The following is a 21,117-nucleotide window of genomic DNA, read 5'->3' as shown; positions in this document are numbered from 1 at the left end:
CTAGGGCTGGTTTCTAATGAGGCTCCAACCTCCCATAAAACCCAGTGTATTGCATTGCAAAAATTCAGCTGGCTTTCATTAACAGAAACTCACAATGGTCACCAGAGCGCCCCAAGGGATGACAAGATTGAACAGTCACAAACTCCTCCAGGACCGTTTCAGGCTGGACATAAAAAATAACTTCTTCACTGTCCGAGCCCGCAAGGTTTTGAATAGACTGCCGCAAGAGGTGGTTCAAGCACCTACTTTGAATGCCTTCAAGAGACATTTGGATGTTTATCTTGCTGGGATCCTATGACCCCTGCTGACTTCCTGCCTCTGGGGCAAGGGGCTGGACTCGATGATCTTCTGAGGTCCCTTCCAGCCCTAATGTCTATGAACTTTATGAAATCTTTCTTTTCAGTAATTTTCTTTTATTTATTAACTTTCTTTTCTCTGTTTTTAGGTTCTCCCATGTATCCTCAATGCAACGATGGACTTCAATACCCCAGACTGCCAGACTGATTCGTCTGGCTCAGGTAAATCAACATTCCAGTCTTGCTAGGGTTAAACCCTTTTTTTCTTGAAATTAAAAAGTAAACAAATTTACTTCAAACAAATGAAATAGAGAACTTCTGGGCTGTGTGGTCAGGAAACATATGTCTAATAAGGGTATCCTGTCTCTTCAAGCTAGCAATCTGTGTTGAGTATTCTACTATGTTATTGAACCACATAGATTCATAGATTCATAGATGCTAGGGTCGGAAGGGACCTCAATAGATCATCGAATCCGACCCCCTGCATAGGCAGGAAAGAGTGCTGGGTTCAGATGACCCCAGCTAGATGCTTATCTAACCTCCTCTTGAAGACCCCCAGGGTAGGGGAGAGCACCACCTCCCTTGGGAGCCCATTCCAGACCTTGGCCACTCGAACTGTGAAGAAGTTCTTCCTAAAGTGTAGTCTAAATCTGCTCTCTGCTAGCTTGTGGCCATTACTTCTTGTAACCCCCGGGGGCGCCTTGGTGAATAAAACCTCACCAATTCCCTTCTGTGCCCCAGTGATGAACTTATAGGCAGCCACAAGGTCGCCTCTCAACCTTCTCTTGCGGAGACTGAAGAGGTCCAGGTTCTCTAGTCTCTCCTCATAAGGCTTGGCCTGCAAGCCCTTAACCATATGAGTGGCCCCTCTCTAGACTCTCTCCAGGTTATCTACATCTCTCTTGAAGTGCGGTGCCCAGAATTGCACGCAGTATTCCAACTGCGGTCTGACCAGCGCCTGATAGAGGGGAAGTATCACCTCCTTGGACCTGTTCGTCATGCATCTGCTGATGCACGATAAAGTGCCATTAGCTTTTCTGATGGCTTCGTCACACTGACAACTCATGTTCATCTTGGAATCCACTAGGACTCCAAGATCCCTTTCTGCTTCTGTTCCACCAAGCAGGTAATTTCCTAGGCAGTAGGCATGCTGGACATTTTTCCTCCCTAGGTGCAACACTTTGCATTTCTCCTTGTTGAATTGCATTCTGTTGTTTTCCGTCCATATGTCCAACCTGTCCAGGTCTGCTTGTAGTTGTTCCCTGTCCTCCGGTGTCTCCACTTCTCCCCACAGTTTTTTGTCATCCGCAAACTTGGACAGAGTACACTTCACTCCCTCATCCAAGTCGCTGATGAAGACATTGAAGAATATCAGTCCAAGGACCAAGCCTTGCGGGACCCCACTGACCACACCCTTCCAGGTTGATACCAACCCATCCACTACGATTCTCTGGGTGCGACCCTCTAGCCAATTCGCTACCCACCAGACTGTGTAGTCATCCAAGTCACAGCCTCTTAACTTGTTCACCAGTATGGGGTGGAATACCGTATCGAAGGCCTTCCTGAAGTCTAAGTATACGACTTCAACTCCTACTCCTGCGTCCAGGCATTTTGTAATCTGGTCATAAAAAGAGACTAGATTAGTCAGGCATGATCTACCTACTACGAACCTATTCTGGTTTCCCCTCAGCATAATTTTTCCTGCCGGGCTCTCGCAAATGTGAGCCTTGATAATTTTTTCAAAGACTTTGCCAAAGATGGAGGTGAGACTGACTGGCCTATAGTTGCCTGGGTCCTCCTTCCTCCCCTTCTTGAAAATGGGGAACACATTGGCCCTTTTCCAGTCCTCCGGGACCTGGCCTGTGCACCATGAGTGTTCAAATATTCCCACCAGTGGCTGTGCAATGACGTTAGCCAGTGCCTTCAGCACCCTCGGATGGAGTTCATCCAGGCCTGCCGACTTAAAGGTATCCAGTTCCTCCAAGTGACTCTGCACCATCTCAGGGTCTACTCATGGCAGTCTGGTGTCTTGCCTCTCTACAATCCCAATGAGAGCCTTGTCCTGCCCCTCACTTAGGAACACTGAGGCAAAGAACTTGTTGAGGAGTTCAGCCTTGTCCCCCCTGTCCGTCACCAATTGCTTTTGCCCATTTAGTAGGGGTCCTATTCCACCCACGGGCCTTTCTTTTACTCCCTATATATCTAAAATACAAATTTTTGTTATCCTTTACTTGGGATGCCATCCTCAGCTCCATGGTAGCTTTGGCCTGTCTAACTGCCTCCCTACAACTGCCTCTCTACATAGATGCAGGCTCAGTGTATCACAAAACAACAGAAAGTAAAAAGAAACATTTTACTTGTATCTGTAGGGGCTAAGCCACCTTCTTCCAGCTAGCCCTTTTTTGCCAGCATTTTGTTTCATTGTTATCACTGCTCTCATGGCAGTGGTTCTTCAGCCAGTTGCTTCTGGCTTAGTGTAGCTCCTCACAACTCCTTAGCCAGCTGACTGCTGGTTCACTGCCACTGTGTCCATCCCGCCCCTCTTCCTGGTTTCCGAAATGCATGGCTTCCTTCTCCCTTTTCTCTGGGTCTGTTTCTTTCTGCGTTTCCTCCTGGGGCTGCTCTAGTTTATGGAGCAGCTGCTCCAGAACTGCAGCTCCCAGGGAGCTTTCTGTTCCTTTGCCAGTTCCTGCTGACACTCGGTAAGTATCACCCTATTATTCTCCTCTTCTCTACATTCAGTATCTGTTCCAGTATCAGTTCACTTGATAACAAAATGCTTAAGCATTTATTGGGAAAAGTAATGAAACATAAGTCTCCCCTTCCTCAGGGATTAGAGCAGGGGCGGGCAATTATTTCAGCTGAAGGGCCACATACTGAGTTTTGGCAAGCTGTTGAGGGCTGCAAGATTAGCCCTGCCCCTTGATAGGTGCCCCACACCCCTGGTCACCATCTTGGAACCAGAAGTCCTGCCCTCTAATGCTGGACTGTGACAGGGCACCAAGTCTGCCCCCTCACAGAAGTCTGGGGGAGTGAAGGGAAACAGAAAATCTACCTTAGCAATGAGTCTGAGGAAAGAGAGGGGCAGGGATACCCAGATGGAGGAGAGAGGGACCTGAATGAAAACATAAACAAAGGCAGCATGTGCAGAGGGAGGGAGGGGTGTGCTAGCTGCAAGAGTGGCAGGAGATAGCCAAAAGGATTTAAAGGGGAACGGGACCCAGAATTAGCTTTTGAAGAGAGAAGAAAGAAACCAAGAAGAAATAGGGAGAGACTACAACAGATAGACAACAGAAAGAAGGGAATGGAAGAAGGGTCCTAGACAGAGACTTACCTGGGAAGCTGAAGTGAGGTAATGAGGGAGACCTTTGAGTTGGTGAGTCTGATTCCTGAGGATGTTGGGTAACATCCCAGAGACCTCACAAAGAGAAAGGAATGAGAGTGTATAAAGATTAACAAAGAGAAGAGAACCCCACATTTTGATATCAGTAGAAAATACAAGAAGGCATAGAATTGCCATTTGCTTGGAACTTGTAAGGAGAACAGGGCAAGCAACAAAAAAATTGAGAGCTCCCAAAAAGAGAGGGAACTAAGTATATCTAAAATGTTAGTTATCTAAGAGAGACATAATAACTGTGCAGAAGTGTTATTTTTGCTGAACTGCAGACATGAAATCTTCATCTCTCAGGACTGTGTTTATTGCCTTACCTTATTCCATCAAAGTCATGGTGGGCAAGAAATAAAGGAAATTAACCAGTTCATATTAAAACAAGAGATTGTGATTTATTTTTGCAGGCGTAGCTTAACACACACACTGACCTTTGCCACCAGAAGTCCCTCCCCCGTCCCTGGAAGTACTCCTTTCAATAAAGGGGATTTGCCATGTCATAACCAGAAAAATGCCATAATAATAACCAAATTACAACATTCATTAATTTGATTTAAAAAAAATTGTTCTGATTTACTTGTGTCTGCATAATGTACATAGAGATGATTATGTAATAGCTTAAAATGAACTTTTCTCTTTTATATTGTGGGGGTTTGGGGTATGGGTGGGTGGGTATGGATTTGTGGGGGGCTGTGGGTATGTGGGTATGTGGGGTGTTGGGGAGGGTGTTGGTCTGTAGGGGGAATTTGGGGGGGTGGATAGGTGTGGGGGTGTAGTTGTGTATGGGGTTGGGGGGTATGAGGATGCGTATGTAGGGTGTGTTGGCGCTGGATTTTGGACCCAGATACCTTGTTTTTTTGGGTGGGGCTCACCCTCAGAAGGGGGACCCACCCTCAGACCAACCCTGACCTTTCCATTTGATAACAGACAAATGTATTGATACACAGTGATAAGAGAAAAGAAACAATACAAACAATTCAAGCAATTCTATAGCTATCAAATCCTAGGGTTGTCATCAGAGTCAAAGTACATCAAGCCAGGGTGCAGTCTTCACTCTGAGGCTCTCTCTTAGGTGTCAGATGTCAGCATGTCAGCAGCCTGGAAGTGGTATACTGAGGCCCCCACCATCCCTCAAGTGCGGTGGATGAGACAGGTTGGTGGTGTGCCCTCTGTCCATGGGGGATTGTAGCAGGGCACTGTTGGTACCTGTCACTTTAAGGGCTGAGCCAAGCAGGTAGCAGGTGCTTGATTGCAGTGGCCATTTTAGATCTCTGGCCACCTATATAAACAGAGCATTTTGCTGCTGGCATGCCAGGCAGAAACATTGCCTGGCTGCAAGGCTGTATGCAACATCCTGGAGGTAAGGGCAGGAGCTTGAGGGGATGGTTTGGAGGCTTCTGGTCCTGGCATGACCTAAAACTGCACCCTGCTGGGAGTGGGTGGTCTGGTGGGGTTCTCAGTGGTGCGGGAGACCGCAGGAAATTCCAGGCCAGTTACTACCCTGGCGAAAGATGTGTCAAGGTACCTTAATGACCCCAGCTCCCACAACTGGGTGGGTTACCCCATAGAAGTGCCAAGAAGGTGGCCCCAGGTTAGAGAGTGGGCTATAGACTCAGAAGCCTAACTTAGAATACCCTTGACTGGTAAGTTCTGGGGCCAGAACCAGAACAGTCAAAAGGGCCAGGGGCCCACTGCAAGGGATGCCCAGAGCTGAGGGCCTGGGGTTTCTGACTGTCCTTGGAGGTGAGACCAGGGCCTGTGTGGCCAAAGGTCCTGGGGGGACCACACCCAAGAGGGAGAAGAGTTCAGGGAGGTAGGCAGCCCTGAATGAAGGTGGAGTAGGCAGCCTGATTGGAGGGATCTGGTTGGGGTCTAGATTGAAGGATTGTGGGGCCCAGTGTGGGGCTGGTGATGTTAAGAACTATGGATGCCATCTGTGAGACTTGGGCTGCATTGTAGGGGAGGAATGGAGCTGCAGATAGTGCTCCCTGGCAGCAGGGCAAGAAATGGGCAGCCTCCCACCTAATTAAGATCATAATTATATATCTTCAAGGCATGGCAGGAGAGGAGATGGGCGGTTGGCCCAGGAACAGGTGGGCAGACCATTGGTAGACCGGCCCCAAGGAAGCTCCCCTGTTACAGGGACCCTTCCCAGGGGACAGGGATCAGGACCCCTCTCAGGGAGGAGGAGGAGGGAGGGACCCTTTGTTACTCTCAAGTCTCTGCTTTTGTATTCTCTTTCCCTCCTGATGACTCTTCATCTGTGGCTATCACTGGTTGGTTGTCTCTCTGTGGTCACACATCCATGTAGCCTTCCAGGCCTTCTCCTGATTTGGTCTATTCCCCCAAAGCTGGGACTCAGCCCCCCCTACTCTAGGGTCTTTTTAGCTGGTGCCACTTTTATCTTGTGTTATGGGCAGTATGGTACATATTTCCTCTGTTCCCAAACTATGTGTCCTTGTTGTATTAGATAAGATCACAGCCTTCAAGGCAGACAGACTGTGTTATGGAATAGTATGGTATATGCCCCCTCAATTCTCAGGCTATGAGAAATTATGTGCATGTAAGACCCAGGCTTCTTAGAAATCAGTTAACCCCTGCTGCCCATCCTGAACCATTCTAATGCATATATCTATATCTAGACAATTCCCAAAAAGCAAACTTTTAAATACCATTTCTAAGCCAACAGGGTGGGGGAGCATGTGGGTATGTGTGTGGATATGTGGGGTGTTGGTGGATATGGGGGTTGTGGGGGGAAGTCATTGCGTAGGAGAAGGGTGGCTGGGGAAGGTTGTGATGTTTAGAAGGAGAGGGTGGCTGGGGTGTGAGGGGGTGTGGGGTGTTTGTGTGCATGGTAGACTCTCTCTCTCTCTCTCTCTCCTGCTGCTCTTAGACCCAGGGCACTGGTGTGGGCCCCGTGCTCCTGCTCACCACCACTTCCCCCTCCCATCTGCCACTGCTGCCACTTCCACATCTCCCCCTTCCATTTGCCGCTCCAGCAGCACATCACAGCTGCATGGCCAAGACCTTAGGACACAGCAGGAGCTGACCTGGCCTGGCTGGCACTGCACAAAGCCAGCTGAAAATCATGGGGACTCCTGCTGAGCCCTGCAATCTGGTGATGCAGTTGGGAACCATGTGGTGCCAGAGTGGCTGGTGGGCATGTGGTGGCAAGAAGGAAAGAAGGGAAATAACAGCAGCAGATGGCGGGTGGGGGTGGGGGAGGGTGAGTGGCAGCAAGTGAGCAACCAGGAGTGCAACAACATCTGGGTAGGAATGCAGGGCCCACACTGGTGTGCTGGGGCCACGGCCAGTGCCAGCGGGGGCCCAGGGCATGGCATCAGGAGCATGGGGCCCATGCTGGCAGGGGCTCTATGGAGCTAGGCTGGGCTGCACCAGCAGGGAGAGCAGGGAACTGGCCTGGCTCCATGGAGCCCCTGCCAGCCCCTGCCAGCCTGGACCCCATGCTCCTGCCACTCCAGTCTGGCCCCAGGGCACCGGTGTGGGCTCCATGATCTTGCACATTTGTCACTGAACCCTGTGCACCTGCCCACCTGCTGCCACTTGTAGCCAGCCTGTGTTGTCATGTCCCTGCTTTCCTTCCTGCTGCCACCATGCTCCAACATCACATGGTTTCCAGCTGCATGGCCAGGACCACAGGACTCAGCAGGAGCTTGCCAGGCCTGGCTTCAAGGACTGGGGTGATTGCCCACAGTCCTCCCCTGCCTCCCTCCCTGTCTCTCTCCACATTCTTATCTGAATTTCCCTCTCTGGTATAGGGAAGTGGGGAATAGCTCCAGGGTCCCAGGCCAGGGAGGGGGTTGGGGGTGGGGCTGGGCTGGGCTAGGCTGGCCTTTCTGCTGAGGCTGCTGGGTCCTGCCACCAGGTCCCCCTGTGACCTACTGCTGCTGGCTCCTGTCATCTTTGACAGGCAGCCAGGGGCAGATAAATATTATTTTTTTAGGGGTCCTGTGGGCTGGATAGAATGGCCTGGTGGGCCAGATCTGGCCCACGGGCCATATGTTGCTCACCCCTGGATTAAAGGGTGTCCTAGCCACAAAGTAAAGAAGTTACACTCATGCTACAGACTCTCTCGTAAAGGTCAAAGAACTTCAAGAGGAGGAATTGGGATAGAAAGGCAGAAGAATATCTAGCTTGTGAATCCTCATGCTGCTTAGGCTAGAGTTAATCTTCACAATGCTGTATAGTTCAGAATTTAAGACACTTTAGGGAATGCCCAGAGGCAGTCATTTAGGCATCTTGGTACTTTTAATGGCAGAAATTTAGGTATCTTTGGACTTTAGACATTTCCAGAATTATACAAATATACATTTTAGGCATCTAAAATTGCTGTTAGGTACTTGGGTCCTTTTGTGGAACTGTGTCAATTCTGGAACATCCTACTGACATAAAACTGGTTTGATATTCATTGTTGTTATATAACTAAAGATCTGTAGTAGTGAAAATGAGAGTTCAGCATGAGAATATTGTAAGCACGTTGCTCTCCTGTCCTGTTGTCATTTGGTGTATACTCGGATTATCCTTTAGAAATGCAGGCAGTAACTACAGCTGTTCAAAATATGAAGCTACCAATGAAATGTTACTCGACATTTAGCTAAAGATCACTTTTGCCTAGCAACCACTTCGTGTTGTTCCCTTGGGTAGCTACTAGAGAAAGGGCCCATCTTAGGTCCAGAATCTTTGGCTGAGTAGCAAAAGGGAAAAGTTGAAAGATGAGGAATGAGCACAGCTTGCGAATGAAGTTGAGTGAAGAGCTAGTAATGATATTGATGACATTGCTAATTACTTAGCAGACAGAATTCAAAATGAGCATTCATTTGTCATCATGACATCACCAATCAGCTTTCAATTGCCTTGGGCAATGACTTGTTCTAGCTCATTGTAGTGTAAGTTTTAATGTTTTTCTCATTTATTTTGTTTTACATACTTGGGATTTCTTTTTTTAAAGTGTAACCCTTTGGAGGCCTGATATTATGTTTCTGTAAGAGTCTTATTTTGACCATATGTCCACATTTAACAACAGGGGTTTAAGACATTCTTGCCTCCCTATAGAAATAACTCTAACAAGCACACGTAGGACACAAGTTATTAAAGAGATCAAAGCTAATGTCAGATTGTTTACTATAAATGGCCCCATTAACTGCAAAAAAGTTTTACAATATATATCATTGCTGACTTTATTGCTCAACAAATATAAAGAGGCCTTTAGAAAATTGCTTTTTAAAAATAAGTTTCATTCAAGATCTCAAAAACCTCTCTAGTTTTGGTTGGGTCACCAGTCAAATTTCCTCAGTCTTTGTCTAATATCACACGCCTTTGGCAACATAAAAAAATCAGTTTCACAGGCAATACACCTAAATAACTAAGGGTGCCTATACATGATCAGAGAGGCTTCTCTGTTGTGCTGAAATTCCAGCACTTCAGAGCAAACTCAGTTAATTTAGTCTGCTGGAACATGGCAATTACTAAATCCAGCCGCCTCCTGCATATTGTATATCAGCATCCCTGCACTTCAGAATGGCAGCTGGGACACTTTAAAGCTCATTTAATGAGATTTAAATAATGCTCCCCCGCCACAATTTTGAACTGCAGAAATGCTGATACAGAAGACGCTTTGGACGCTTTAGAGTGGCTCTCAGAGCTGCTCTAATTAAAGTGTCCAACCTGAAGCATGTGTATAAGTGCCTTAAGTGCCAACACTACAGTCTCTTGAGAGTTGAATCTCTACTCTTTGTGGATGTCTACATGTACATTAATGTGCTATAATTATGGCTCATTAAGGTTAGTGCCTATAATAACCTGTACTAACCTTAAAGTGCTGTAATCAGCGCTACTTCACAGTAGCACCAGTGCATGTCTTTTACGTGATGCTAATGTGCAGTAGACTAATTCTACTGCACATTTACACATTAGCATTCACCGTGACACACTAATGCACAGTAGAATAAGTCTGTGCTTTCAGTGACCCTCTGTTCCACAGAGCTGCTAAACCAGTTGATACAGGACCTAGGTAGGCTCCATTGTCTGTACACTCCAAGTTGTTCATGCTTCTTGTACAGTTTACTTTTCTTTATCTTTTTTCATCTTCTGCATCTTCAATTGTAGGTACTCTTTTTGCATGACCATGCCCCAGACTTGGGAGCATACATGGTGATTATACATGCTTTGCTCTGAAACAGGGAAGAGAAACTAACTCTGTTATGGATAGATAATTCTCTTTGCTAACTTCTAGACCCACTTGTGGGCTCACCCCAACCACATGGTTTAAGAGCTTGGTGACTAAGCTATGAGAGCTGTTCAGGTTTTTGGAAAGGACCATTAGTAATTTGAGAGTAGTCTAATAGCTAAATAAGTTTAAATTCATTGCTGAGTTATCATATTTGGACATATAGGAATCTTCACAGAACAATAATGTTTATTTATAGCCTGCAAATACCTTAGATTTCCTCAAATAACTTTAATGAGTTCTCTGAAAGTTGTAAAGGTTTTCTACAGGGGTGAATATTAAGGTAAATTTGTTAGTTTTGGCATATATTTTTATGCCCCGCCCCGCCCTCCCCCCCTCCAATTTCTTTTCAGTCTGACTTTTTTGTCAGTTTTACTAATGTCCAGGTTGAAACTAGCACATAGATGGAGTTACTGATAATATGCAAGGAACTAAAACTTAAATTCCTCTGACAGCAATTTAGGATTCTTATGCTGCATTTGGATAAAGGAATAAAGTAAATGGAAGAGCATCAATACTGTTTGTTCAGTTTACCCTAAATGTATTTGAATTAATTGTTGGGCCATCCACCTAAGCAATCTTTTTTTTTCTTAGCAAGCAGAAAATAAAATGTATTCTTTATATTCAAATAACATTTTCTGCTGACAACAACATACAATTAATAGTCCTTCTTAGTGAAAATGCTGAAAAGCTTTAAAAATGATTGCAGCATATAAAAATATTATCTGCTAAATTGCTTAAAGAGAATTCAGGTGTTCCACTACAATGGGCTTCCAATTGTGTTGAATTACTTGAAGGTCATTAATTTCACCAGAAGTCTTTGAAGAATGTATGTAACTTGTCAGAAGTTCTCCACAGAACTTTCTCTTGCTTTGGCTGAATTGCTTCACACAAGTGACATCTGACAGTAACTGTTTGTTACCTTTTTGGTTAACTCTGTTTATAGATGACAGACAAATCAAAAAGTGAATGTTTAAATCATTACCTAACCTCTTCCCTCTCCCCCAACCCTATGAAATACACAATTGCTAAAGGAGCAAGCCCCAGGATGCTGCTACTTGACTTGTCTGCATTAGAGAGTAAAATACTTAAAGCTCACCTGGCTTGCAAGAGCCATAATTTTACAAGACTCAAGAGACTTGTTTGTCTGATTATTTCCCCCCCTTCCTGAATTATTTTTATATTTAAAATAATTCTATAGTGTAAGGTAGATGGCAGAGTGTAATATTGGATCACATCTGGAATATTATATCCTAATACATCTTACTAATGGTCACAAGTAGGACAGAATTTCATAGTCTAACATTTTAAGAGATACATGTGAAAGTCTCTCTGGGCATGTCTGCACAAGGCACTTCAAGCATATTAGATTAAATTTGCACATTAGCGCGGCAGGCAAAGCCTGTGCTAATAAGCAGTAGATTTACTCAAATGCACATTTAACGTCACTAAAAAAGTGTTAATCTGTGCTAATGCGCAGCAGCGTTGATTACGGCGCATCAAGTTAATACCTGTCATTACAGATACTAAACTTAATGTGTCGTAATTACAGTGCATTAATGGACGTGTAGAGGGCACCATCAATGTTACATTTACCCCTAATTTTCTGCAAAGAAAATGCCAATGCTTGCAATAGCAGATGCATATCCATTGATATGAACTGACATTTAAGCAAGATGTATATCAGGGAATTTGCTTACTGTCAAAGAATTTTCATACTAATATGATCTAGTCCTGCCTCCCACAATGAATTTATGCCGGTTGTTGGTGTGTGAACAAATATTTCAATTGTTCTAAAAGTATAACCTACGTATTTAATTTAATGACTTTTCTACTAATACTAGGTTTGATAGAAATGTATTCATTGAATTCAGTGGGTGTCTGATTAGGCCCAATGGTTGTCAATATAAAAAGGTGAGAGATCATGTGGGGTTCTCTAAAAGTGCTTGGTGTCTTTATATATTCAGATTGTATTCTAGATTTTTTTTTTTTTTAAATGTGGAGCTCTAATAAGTTCATGTAGGACCATCTTACTGTAACCTGAGTATCTTTGCCCTCTTGAAATGTATATGTAACTGACGTTATTCATCTCTCAAACTCAGTCTTCTTGTAATGGGGTCCCTACCCCATTACTAGAGTGGAAAGGGTATCCAAGGGTACTTGGCCCTTTTCCTCTCCTTCACTCTCATCCCCTTCACCTTTTCCTCTGTTACCATTTTTGTGTTTGTCAGTGTATCCTTTCCCTGGTAGAGATAATTTTCCCCTAGTTTCCTGGTTACGAGGTTCTGCTTCCCTCTTTCCCTCTTACTTCCTTCAACCTCATCTCCATGTCTTTTCTTCTTGTGCCCCAGTGGTGCCTCAAAAGCAAACTCACAGGCAGAGGAACCTGAAACAAACTGGCAGTCGGGTCCAGGTACAGGCAGAGCCTGATGATCCAGGGGGGAAGTAGAGGGGTCACATGACCCAGGGAGCCCTGTATAAGCCCAAGTCTCAGGCCAGGGCAGTCAGTTTGACTTTGGAAGCCAGCCATTGTCAATGGAACCTTCTCTGGGAAGTGTGAAGACTGGAGTCCACACTTCGGAGACAGGACTCAAGAGGCAGCCCCAAGTGAAGAGGAGCCTGTATAGGAAGCAAGCTAAAAAAGCACTTTCTGTTTTGCTTTCTTTTCTACTTGGAGCCCACCACCAAGGGGTATGGCAAATCCCATGTAGGATATTCTTTTGAACTTGGACTAGTGCTTGAATGTTGTGGTTTTCATTCCCCAACCCCCCCAGAAGGTTGGGTTGTAGGGAGTGACTGGGGGACACCCCAAACTTGAAATTTCACTGGGTGAACAAAGGATAAGTATAAGACTCTGTTCTGTGACCAGATGAGGCTGAGCTTGCCTGGACTGTAAAGCCAGATGGGTGAAATATGTTTGGTGGTCACAGGAGGCCAAGCTTGCCTTGACTATAAGACAGGAGATGGCAGGAGAAGAATAGACCTCCAGACCCCTAGCTGCCTATGTAGCAGATTGCAGGTGCTGGAACCTGAGGTCATGGAGAATGACTGGAGCTGAGCCAGGAGCTTGCAGCCCTGAAAAGTGAGCCCCAAACTAGAGGGTTCAATCAGAGTAAAATTTAAGATAAGGCCAAGGGGGAGCCTTGAATGAAATAGGGCCCACTTCTTCAAAAGCATGTCTTGCCCTCTGTGCATCCTTCACTACTAATATTAACATCAAAGATGTGGCAGGAAAAACTACTGAATAGGTGAGAGATTAGAGAGTATAGGAGCTAGTAGGCCTGTAGAGGTGAGTACCCTATAGTGGCACCTGTAAGTGACTTACTCCCCTTTTGAATCATTCCCTAAAAAGTGCTAAATGAGATATTCCTAGTCCAAGAGAAGAACTAAAACAAGATTTCATCCAGTGCTGCTAAAATGTCCAGACTTTCTTAGACTACAGTATGGATGGAAATCTACTGGATGGCTGGAATTCATAGGAAAGAGATAATTGTATAAACCCTTTTCAGTACACTACATGTCTCATACATGTTTACATTGAGGTTTGGAGTTGAGTTTTGGATAGCTTATTGTTTCTAAACTTCCTCATAGGCTTTAAATATTAGAGACAAACAGTTTTTAAAAACATGTTTATTATTTAAACTTCTGCATTTCCTATACTGAATCGTAAAATCCTTTTCGCTGAATAAATGTTGTTAGTGCTTTTAAATATTGTTGATAAACCTAATGACATTTAATGTGATAAATAGGAGGCAGAGTAGAAAGTAGACAATGGCCTTTAGCCTTATTAAGTTATTATCCCAAATGATAGTGGAATTTGCAGCCTGGATACATGTAGGGAGTTCGCTGTGGCCTCTGAGGTCTGTAATATTGTCAGTTACTCAAAGATAGCTTCCAGAGCTTTTAACCTCAACTTAATTAAAATATAGTATTATATCAATTGACTCCTATTATTTCAGCAGCAGAGAGCAATACCATACTCTAATTAGCTTAGGTAAATTGGGTTGCATTACTTAATGTTCAGTAGTTATTGCAGTGCCCATTAAAATATATATTTCTTAGAATGATTTTAGCCATAGGTTTAAACAAAGACTTTTTTTTTTTAATTTTAATCTTGGTCATCCTTTGTAGAACTGAAGACATTTCAAATCATACGAGTTGGAAAGCTTATTCTGTAACAAGAAGCCCCCTTTTTGCCTGCCCCAATACAATAAAGCCTCCCGCCCCACCCCCTTAGCAAAGGCTTCTTGCCTGCACTGCCAGGCCATTCTTGGGGTATTTCTCTTTCTTCTCCTTTTCTTCCTTCCTGCCTTCTTTTCTTTCTTTTCACTATAAGAATAAGGATATGGAATTATTTAGATATTTTGTAAAATTGATGCTTTATGAAATCACATTTGATAAGGTCTTATATATAGTGTGGTATTTTGAATTTTTATTTTTCCCCTCATTGTATTTGGTATTCTATCTATTGTATGTGCCATGGCATTTCACCTTTTATATTTTATGCTTTCAACCTTGTAACAAATATATTTACTTAGAAGTAAGTTGTACCCTGTAACAATAGTAGAAAGGGTGGAAATTGAACTACTGTCTCTCTATATCAGGCTGATCTCTGTATGAATGGGAGTGAGTGAGTGATTGTGTAAGGACAGTACAGCTACAATAACAAGTTAACAGCAAGGATTCACACCTAGGAAACCACAGACTAACAAGAGGAAAGGATCAATACAGAGCCGGGAACTCCCTAAAACTTCGTTCTTAAAGGAACAGAAGGCCCGGTTTGAGTTAATCAACTCTGGAAACCGGCTATTGGGACTGAATACCTTCCGATCAGCCATTTTTAGAGCTCAGGCAATGCCAAAAACTAAATTAATCAAAATCACCAATGGACACTCGAAACTACATGTACCAAAGGATGTGAGCCTAGAGGCTGACAGCTGTCCCCTGGCGGCTGCCCAGGGGATGTCCCACAAGGGTAAGAGACCCCTGGATTGGGGAAAACTGGGGGGAGCACAGAAGTCTGCCAGAAGAAGATAAGAAGCAGTATAGAGTGACCCTTGGTGGCACCCTCTTGACCTGACCAGCACTCTACCTGTCCAGCCAGAAGGACTAGCTGGCGGCCCCCTTCTGGAAACAGCACCTCTTTTAGGAAACCTTGACTGGCCATCAACGGCAAACTCCAATGCATAGGATATGTATACCTGACATTGGTGCTCTCTTACAGCTGCTACGTGTGGGGAAAGGGGCAGGCAGGGGGGTATTTAAGAGACAGTACTCCTCATTATTTGAAGGTTTGCATTTATGGTTTTTTACTTAATTAATTTTTCACATTCCATCAAATAAACAAGAATTTTAAGGATCCTGGGAGTTGGTCATTTGTAGCCAGCAATTCAATTTGTGTTAAAGAAAGCATGACGACAGTGTGGCATTCTGACTAAGAATGTTATTTGTTCCAACACTATCCCACACTGACTGACATTTGTTCCAACACTATCTCTTTCTTGAAAGTTGGGACATTTTAAATAGAAGTGAGTACCAATGATGTTTCATTAAAAAAAGTAGCATTAAAACCTGATGGACTCATGGCCGCTGTCGCCCAGCCTACCCTCAATGTTCAAACCACACGAGTGATGGCACCATCACTATGACCCAGCTGACTTCAAAATGCTTGAAGGTGGTGAACTACTTCCACTCCAGCATCAAGCAGGGAAAGGTGCTGTGGGAAAAACAGGTAGAGCTGAACTTCTCGCAGCACAAAATCATGCAGGATATGGAGACTCAATGAAATTCCACATACCTGATGCTGGAAAGGCTGGTGGAGCAACACCAAGGCCACCTCATGGGTGGCTTTCTATTACAAACCACTTTTCACAAACAGGCCTATGAACTTCACTTCATCAACCTCCTAGATACAGAAACTCATGGACTGAATATAGACATTGGATTTATGACACACTACAAACGGCTTAACATCTGACTCCCCCAGTAGCAGTAGGTACCACTCTACTTCTACCTACTATATCCCCCTTCCCCACTACCCCAACCTGTCTCTCTCACCCCCTGACTCCTCCATTTCCATTTTCACTGACTGGCTTTCTTGCCTGCATTGCAAGCCAGCCTCTGGTTTCTTTACTATTCTTTCCATCCAGGAAGAGCACACACACACCAACTAGATGCTTCCTCAGCCTGATGAAGGGTTTTAAACCCAAAAACTTGCAAACAAAAAATTCTCCAACTATTCCGTTGGTCTAATAAAAGATGTCAGATTGACCCTAAGAACCTTGTCTGGGCTATGTCCGTGGACCAACATGGCTACAACCCACACTGCTTAACACACACAAGTGACATGAGTTTTGTTTTCAGCAGTTTGAGGTGCAGTTTCACAGAATCCCCTACACCACTCTGCCTGAAACCTGGCAGGCCTCCATCATGCCTTCACAAGGGGCAATGCATGTGGCAGGACAGGGTGGAGATTTAATGCCCCACTCTCAGAGCTGGAGGTGGCAGTTTAGTTTCTCACCACCCAGCAGGGGAAGAAAATCTTCCTGCTGAGCTCCTGTGCCAGGAAGAACTTGCAGGTATAAGGGCTGGGGCTATATGGGAAGGAAGAGGCCCCATATCATCCTGCACCCTGACAGGGTAGGAAGGCCTAGGTGGGACTGGCAGTGGTACAGCAGCCCCAGGAAATGCCAGGACCACAAACCTCCCTGGTAAAAGACAGGTAGGAGCAGGAGGCACCTGATAACCTCCAGCCACTGTACAGTCCCAGCTGGGGAAAGCCCAGACCTGTAAGATCTTTAAGAGGCCTGAGAATTACTGATTGCAGTGAAGTTGTGAGCATGAGAACATGGGCTACCATCCCTGCAGGTTTCATCCCACTGTGTCTTAACACACTCACAAAGTCACACATCATGAGTTTTGCTTGTCAGCAGCCTGAGGTGCAGTTTCCCAGAAACCCTTGCACCTATCTCCTTGATGCTTGGCAGGCCTCGTGCCCTCAGAAGGGGCTACCATCCTTGCTGTTTTCATCTAAATCTGCCTTAACACACACACAACATGAGTTTTGCTTTCAATAGTTTGAAGGGCAGTTTCCCAGAAACGTATGTATTTATCTCGTTGAAACTTGGCAGGTTTCATGCCCTCAGAAGGGGCTACCATTCCTGCTGTTTTCATCCAAATCTGCCAAAAAATGACAAATTTATATGTATTTTAGCAATTCCCATTATAGTCTATGGCCGAATTTCTCTGAATCAGCCCTGAATCTCCTGAAGCCGATTTGGCTGATTCGATTTGGGACAGTGATCTGAATCTCTGGATCAAATCACTGTCTTCTGAACCTGCTGAATCCAAATCCGAATTGAATACTTCCCTATTCACACAGGCCTAGTAATGACAAAGTTACATACCTTCTCCCTGTCCTAATTAATATTAATGGGACCACATCTCAAGTCCCTGCTTTGAACATGGATGAAACATGCTTCAGGTGAGTTATGTCACCACTGGATTCTAGAGATATCATCACTACTATACATCTATTGTTGTGACTAGTGCCAAAGTTTCATGTATATATAGTTTGAGAAATTGAAATACTTTAGTTCAATATTCCTCTAATTTCTAACTTTATTTGACAAAAACTGTATTGAATATAACCTCTATTTTTTTTAAACAGTTTGGGTCATTTGAAACCACATTTTCCAGTGAATGAATTATTCCCCAATTTGCTCATTCGTACTTCTCACCTCCAACATAAATTTAGATAATGCTGATTCTTTCTGAATGATGTTGCTAGGACATGGGCTTTCATATCCATCTGCACAATTGAAGCTTTCATCATCTTGTAGTTAGTTCTGTTACTGCAACATCCCTTTCTGTGCTTTTGACAAACACTGATCTTTCCCCAGTTATATCTACTTACAATGCTACTGAAAAATCACTCCCTTAGCCTATTGCTTTAAACACACCTTCCATCTCTTTGCAAAATACTATTTGCTTCTAGTTTCTTATTATATCAAACAAGCTAGTTCACTTTCACTCTGCAACTTCTACTTCACTTCCAAAATGACAACTCACACCTTGGATCAGCTCAGCATGCCAGTATCCATCATCTACTTGTTACATTTTCCAACAAGCATCTAATACTGTCCTCATGCTTGGGAAGAACACTATAAATATTTGTAAAACTATCTCATTATGCTTATTCACCTCTTCTTAAACCTTTTTTGTGACACTTACAGAAAAGGTGATAACTTCAACTGGAACCATTGCTTATCATGCTGACAAATATTTTCTCACTTTTTCTTTGTACTCTTCTATATATCTTTCTCTAGCCTGTTGTCTGTTCTTTTATATTTAAATTGTAAGGTTTTTTAACCCCTATCTGCTGGAGGGTGTCCTCTGGAAAAGATCTGGTAGTCTACTACTATCACTGATGTTTTCAAGGTCTAGCTTAGGCAGCTGTCATAAAACAGCTTACTATCAGTGTCAGGAGCCTGCTTTAGGAAGTTTCACTTGAGTGTCCAACAAGTATTATCCGATATTTAGTTTTTTTCTCCATGCTTGGAATAAGGAACACATCCAATATCTCAGGTAGTCATTTGGGCTATATATTAACTATTTAAATGTTGTCAAATTGTACTGGCCAAATGCATGTTTGTTTGATAGTATTTATATTTTTTTAAAACACAAAGTGGATTACTTACATTTCTTCCATTAATGTTAGAGAAAAAAAAATACCTGGCTAAATCCTCTGCCTTTCTTTACTACTGATGCTGTTCTTTTCGTTATCATCAGTGGTGATCCCTCGTGATCAAGGATGATCACTCCCACAGATCAAGTAAAGGGTTATTGATGAGTTTGTTGATGGCTATGAAGGTCAATCCTAGAGCCTCAAACTCTCTGGAGGTTACCACAGGTGGTGGTTAAAAGCGGGGTGGGGTCGAACTATGGATTTCTTGGTCTTGTTTCCTTTCCTTCCACTTCTGTTATTTTTGTGCCTCCAGGGGAGACAGTTTTCTTCAAAGTAAGTTGTACATTCTCTCACAAAGCGTCACATGTAGCCCTGTCCCAGGCTAGATTTTTCCCAATCTGTGATGGTCAATTTGACATCATAAATTGTTGTTATTGTATCAATATGCTTTCTACATGTGCTGTTATACTTCACTGTGCTTTCACCTGGAATATAATATGCCCAAGATGGGAGGTATCTGAAGTCCTCCTAGGGTTTGTCTCTAAGAGTAATCCACTTCACATTGATCCTCAGTATATGTACTACACATTATACATAGTAGTCCCATGCTATTTTATCTCTTTCATTTTAATTCTTTCCTGTCTCTAGGCATTAAAGTCCTTCCAGCTTGCAAAGATTCCTGACAGAGCCCTTGTGGCTTTTTACCAGTCGCACCTATGACAAGTATGTGATCCTGTGGTGAAATATCTTCTTTGATATGTGTGTTGGGGCAGGGAGGGCAATAAAGACTGTGAAGTGGTAGTTTTTCTTGTCTTTCCTTTAGCTCTTATTTCAAAGGGAATACAAATCACTCTCATAGAGAGATCAGAAGAAACATTGATCATTTCAGTAGATTCAGTCTGTGATCAAGAAGATATAAATAGAATGCCTCTGTAATGCACAACAGTATAAGAAGAGGTTCGCCTATTCGCCAATTAAATTAAAGAAAATTAGAGATGTTTCCGGTAGATTTTTGGAGAATATTATATTTCAATTACTACTGGTGAGGTTGTTAAGCAGGTCATCAAAGGAAAATCCATGAAGCTATCCAAGTGTTTCTAATACACTTAATTTTATCCAGGACACAGTTCTACTAGAATTATCTATAGTTCTAGGCTATGAAGAATTATAAACAATGCAAGCAAACCTATAAGCAAGGCTCACAATTAACAAATTATTCCATTCTATACTTAGGGAATAGAAATGAAATATTGCAACTTTGCCTGCAAGTTAAAGTGAAATATGCTGTAAGACTTCAGCACTATTTTGAAAACTGCCTTAAACCTCTGCCTTGTTGCTCTGCTTTTGGATACATTTAAGAAATTTTTTTAGTTGATTTTCTGTTGATTTGTGTTACCTTGATTTTTTTTCCCTTTCATATGTACTTAAGAAAGTGAATTCAGACTTGAATGAATAATCAGATTTACAATTACCAGAGCATAGTCTATAATTATTGCCTCAGTCCATGAGATTTCTCATGAGTATGAATAAAAATAAGTTTATCTTGGATGTATAAATTGGTAACTTAAAGTGTTTAGTAATGATTCATCTTAAGAAAGCATTAATTGTTAGCATATATCCATCTTATTATAGTTTATTAACATTTCAAAAACACTTTATAAAAATCTAAATTAATTTTCTCCAGATTATCAGAAAAAGAAACTCTCTTGATGTACTGTAAACATTTAAAAGGAAGTCTTAAAATTTATTTTTTTCATAGAAGTGGATATTTCTGAGTATTATTCTGAAATCCTTGATATACCTGTGACAAAAGCAGACAAATGCAGTGTCAAACAATGTAAATCTATTTACGCTCCACCAAGGCCAGTTGTTTAGGCATTGGGAAATATAGTTATTTTTGCTTAGTATAAATGTCTAAAATATTAAGTTGGCAAAAGCATTATTTAAATAAAATGGATATTAATATATTATTTGTATGTAATAATGCTAAAAGTTCATCCTTTCTATGTCCTATTAGGATTCTTTCTTTCTTTTTTCTTTTTTTTTTTTTAGTCTACGGAGCAGACTCTGGCTTAATTTGCACCCTACATCAAGCCCATTAAAATTGGACTAGTTTAAGAAAAAAGTGGTGAGCACTTAAATTCATATAATTTATACATTCTTTCTACTCACAAAGACTGGAATTCTATTTCATTTTACACATTTTAATTGTGGTTTTCTAGACATCTACCTGGGCATTCTGGTCCCCATATTACACTTTGGATATATACATCCGTGCAAGTAGATTACATGGTGGTTAGTAATGTACATGCACACCTGAATGGAAATACCAGGAAAAGTGACAGAGAAAAGCCATCTCATGTTTTAGCTCTAGTATCTGAGGGACTAAAGACATTTACAAACAACAAACTAGAGAGCTCGGTTTTAGTTCTCTCTTTCCCAACCAGGGTTTAAAGTAGAATTTTTCTCACTTCCCAACACAGTGTTCTAATTACCACAG

General features: G+C 42.9%; 1 long non-coding RNA gene across 1 annotated transcript; it reads left to right on the top strand.

Moving 5' to 3' along the window:
• The first annotated feature begins 5,006 nt into the window (after positions 1–5,006).
• Positions 5,007–20,739, top strand: LOC132249810 (uncharacterized). Its single transcript, XR_009461309.1, has 3 exons — positions 5,007–5,044; positions 19,266–19,340; positions 20,670–20,739. It is a non-coding gene; the product is annotated as an uncharacterized LOC132249810 (long non-coding RNA).
• The last annotated feature ends 378 nt before the right edge of the window (positions 20,740–21,117 follow it).

Source organism: Alligator mississippiensis, chromosome 4 (assembly GCF_030867095.1).
Source record: "Alligator mississippiensis isolate rAllMis1 chromosome 4, rAllMis1, whole genome shotgun sequence".
Classification (NCBI taxonomy): Eukaryota; Metazoa; Chordata; order Crocodylia; family Alligatoridae; genus Alligator; species Alligator mississippiensis.
The sequence above is the reverse complement of the archived record's forward strand: the minus strand, read 5'-3'. Positions and strand labels throughout refer to the sequence as shown.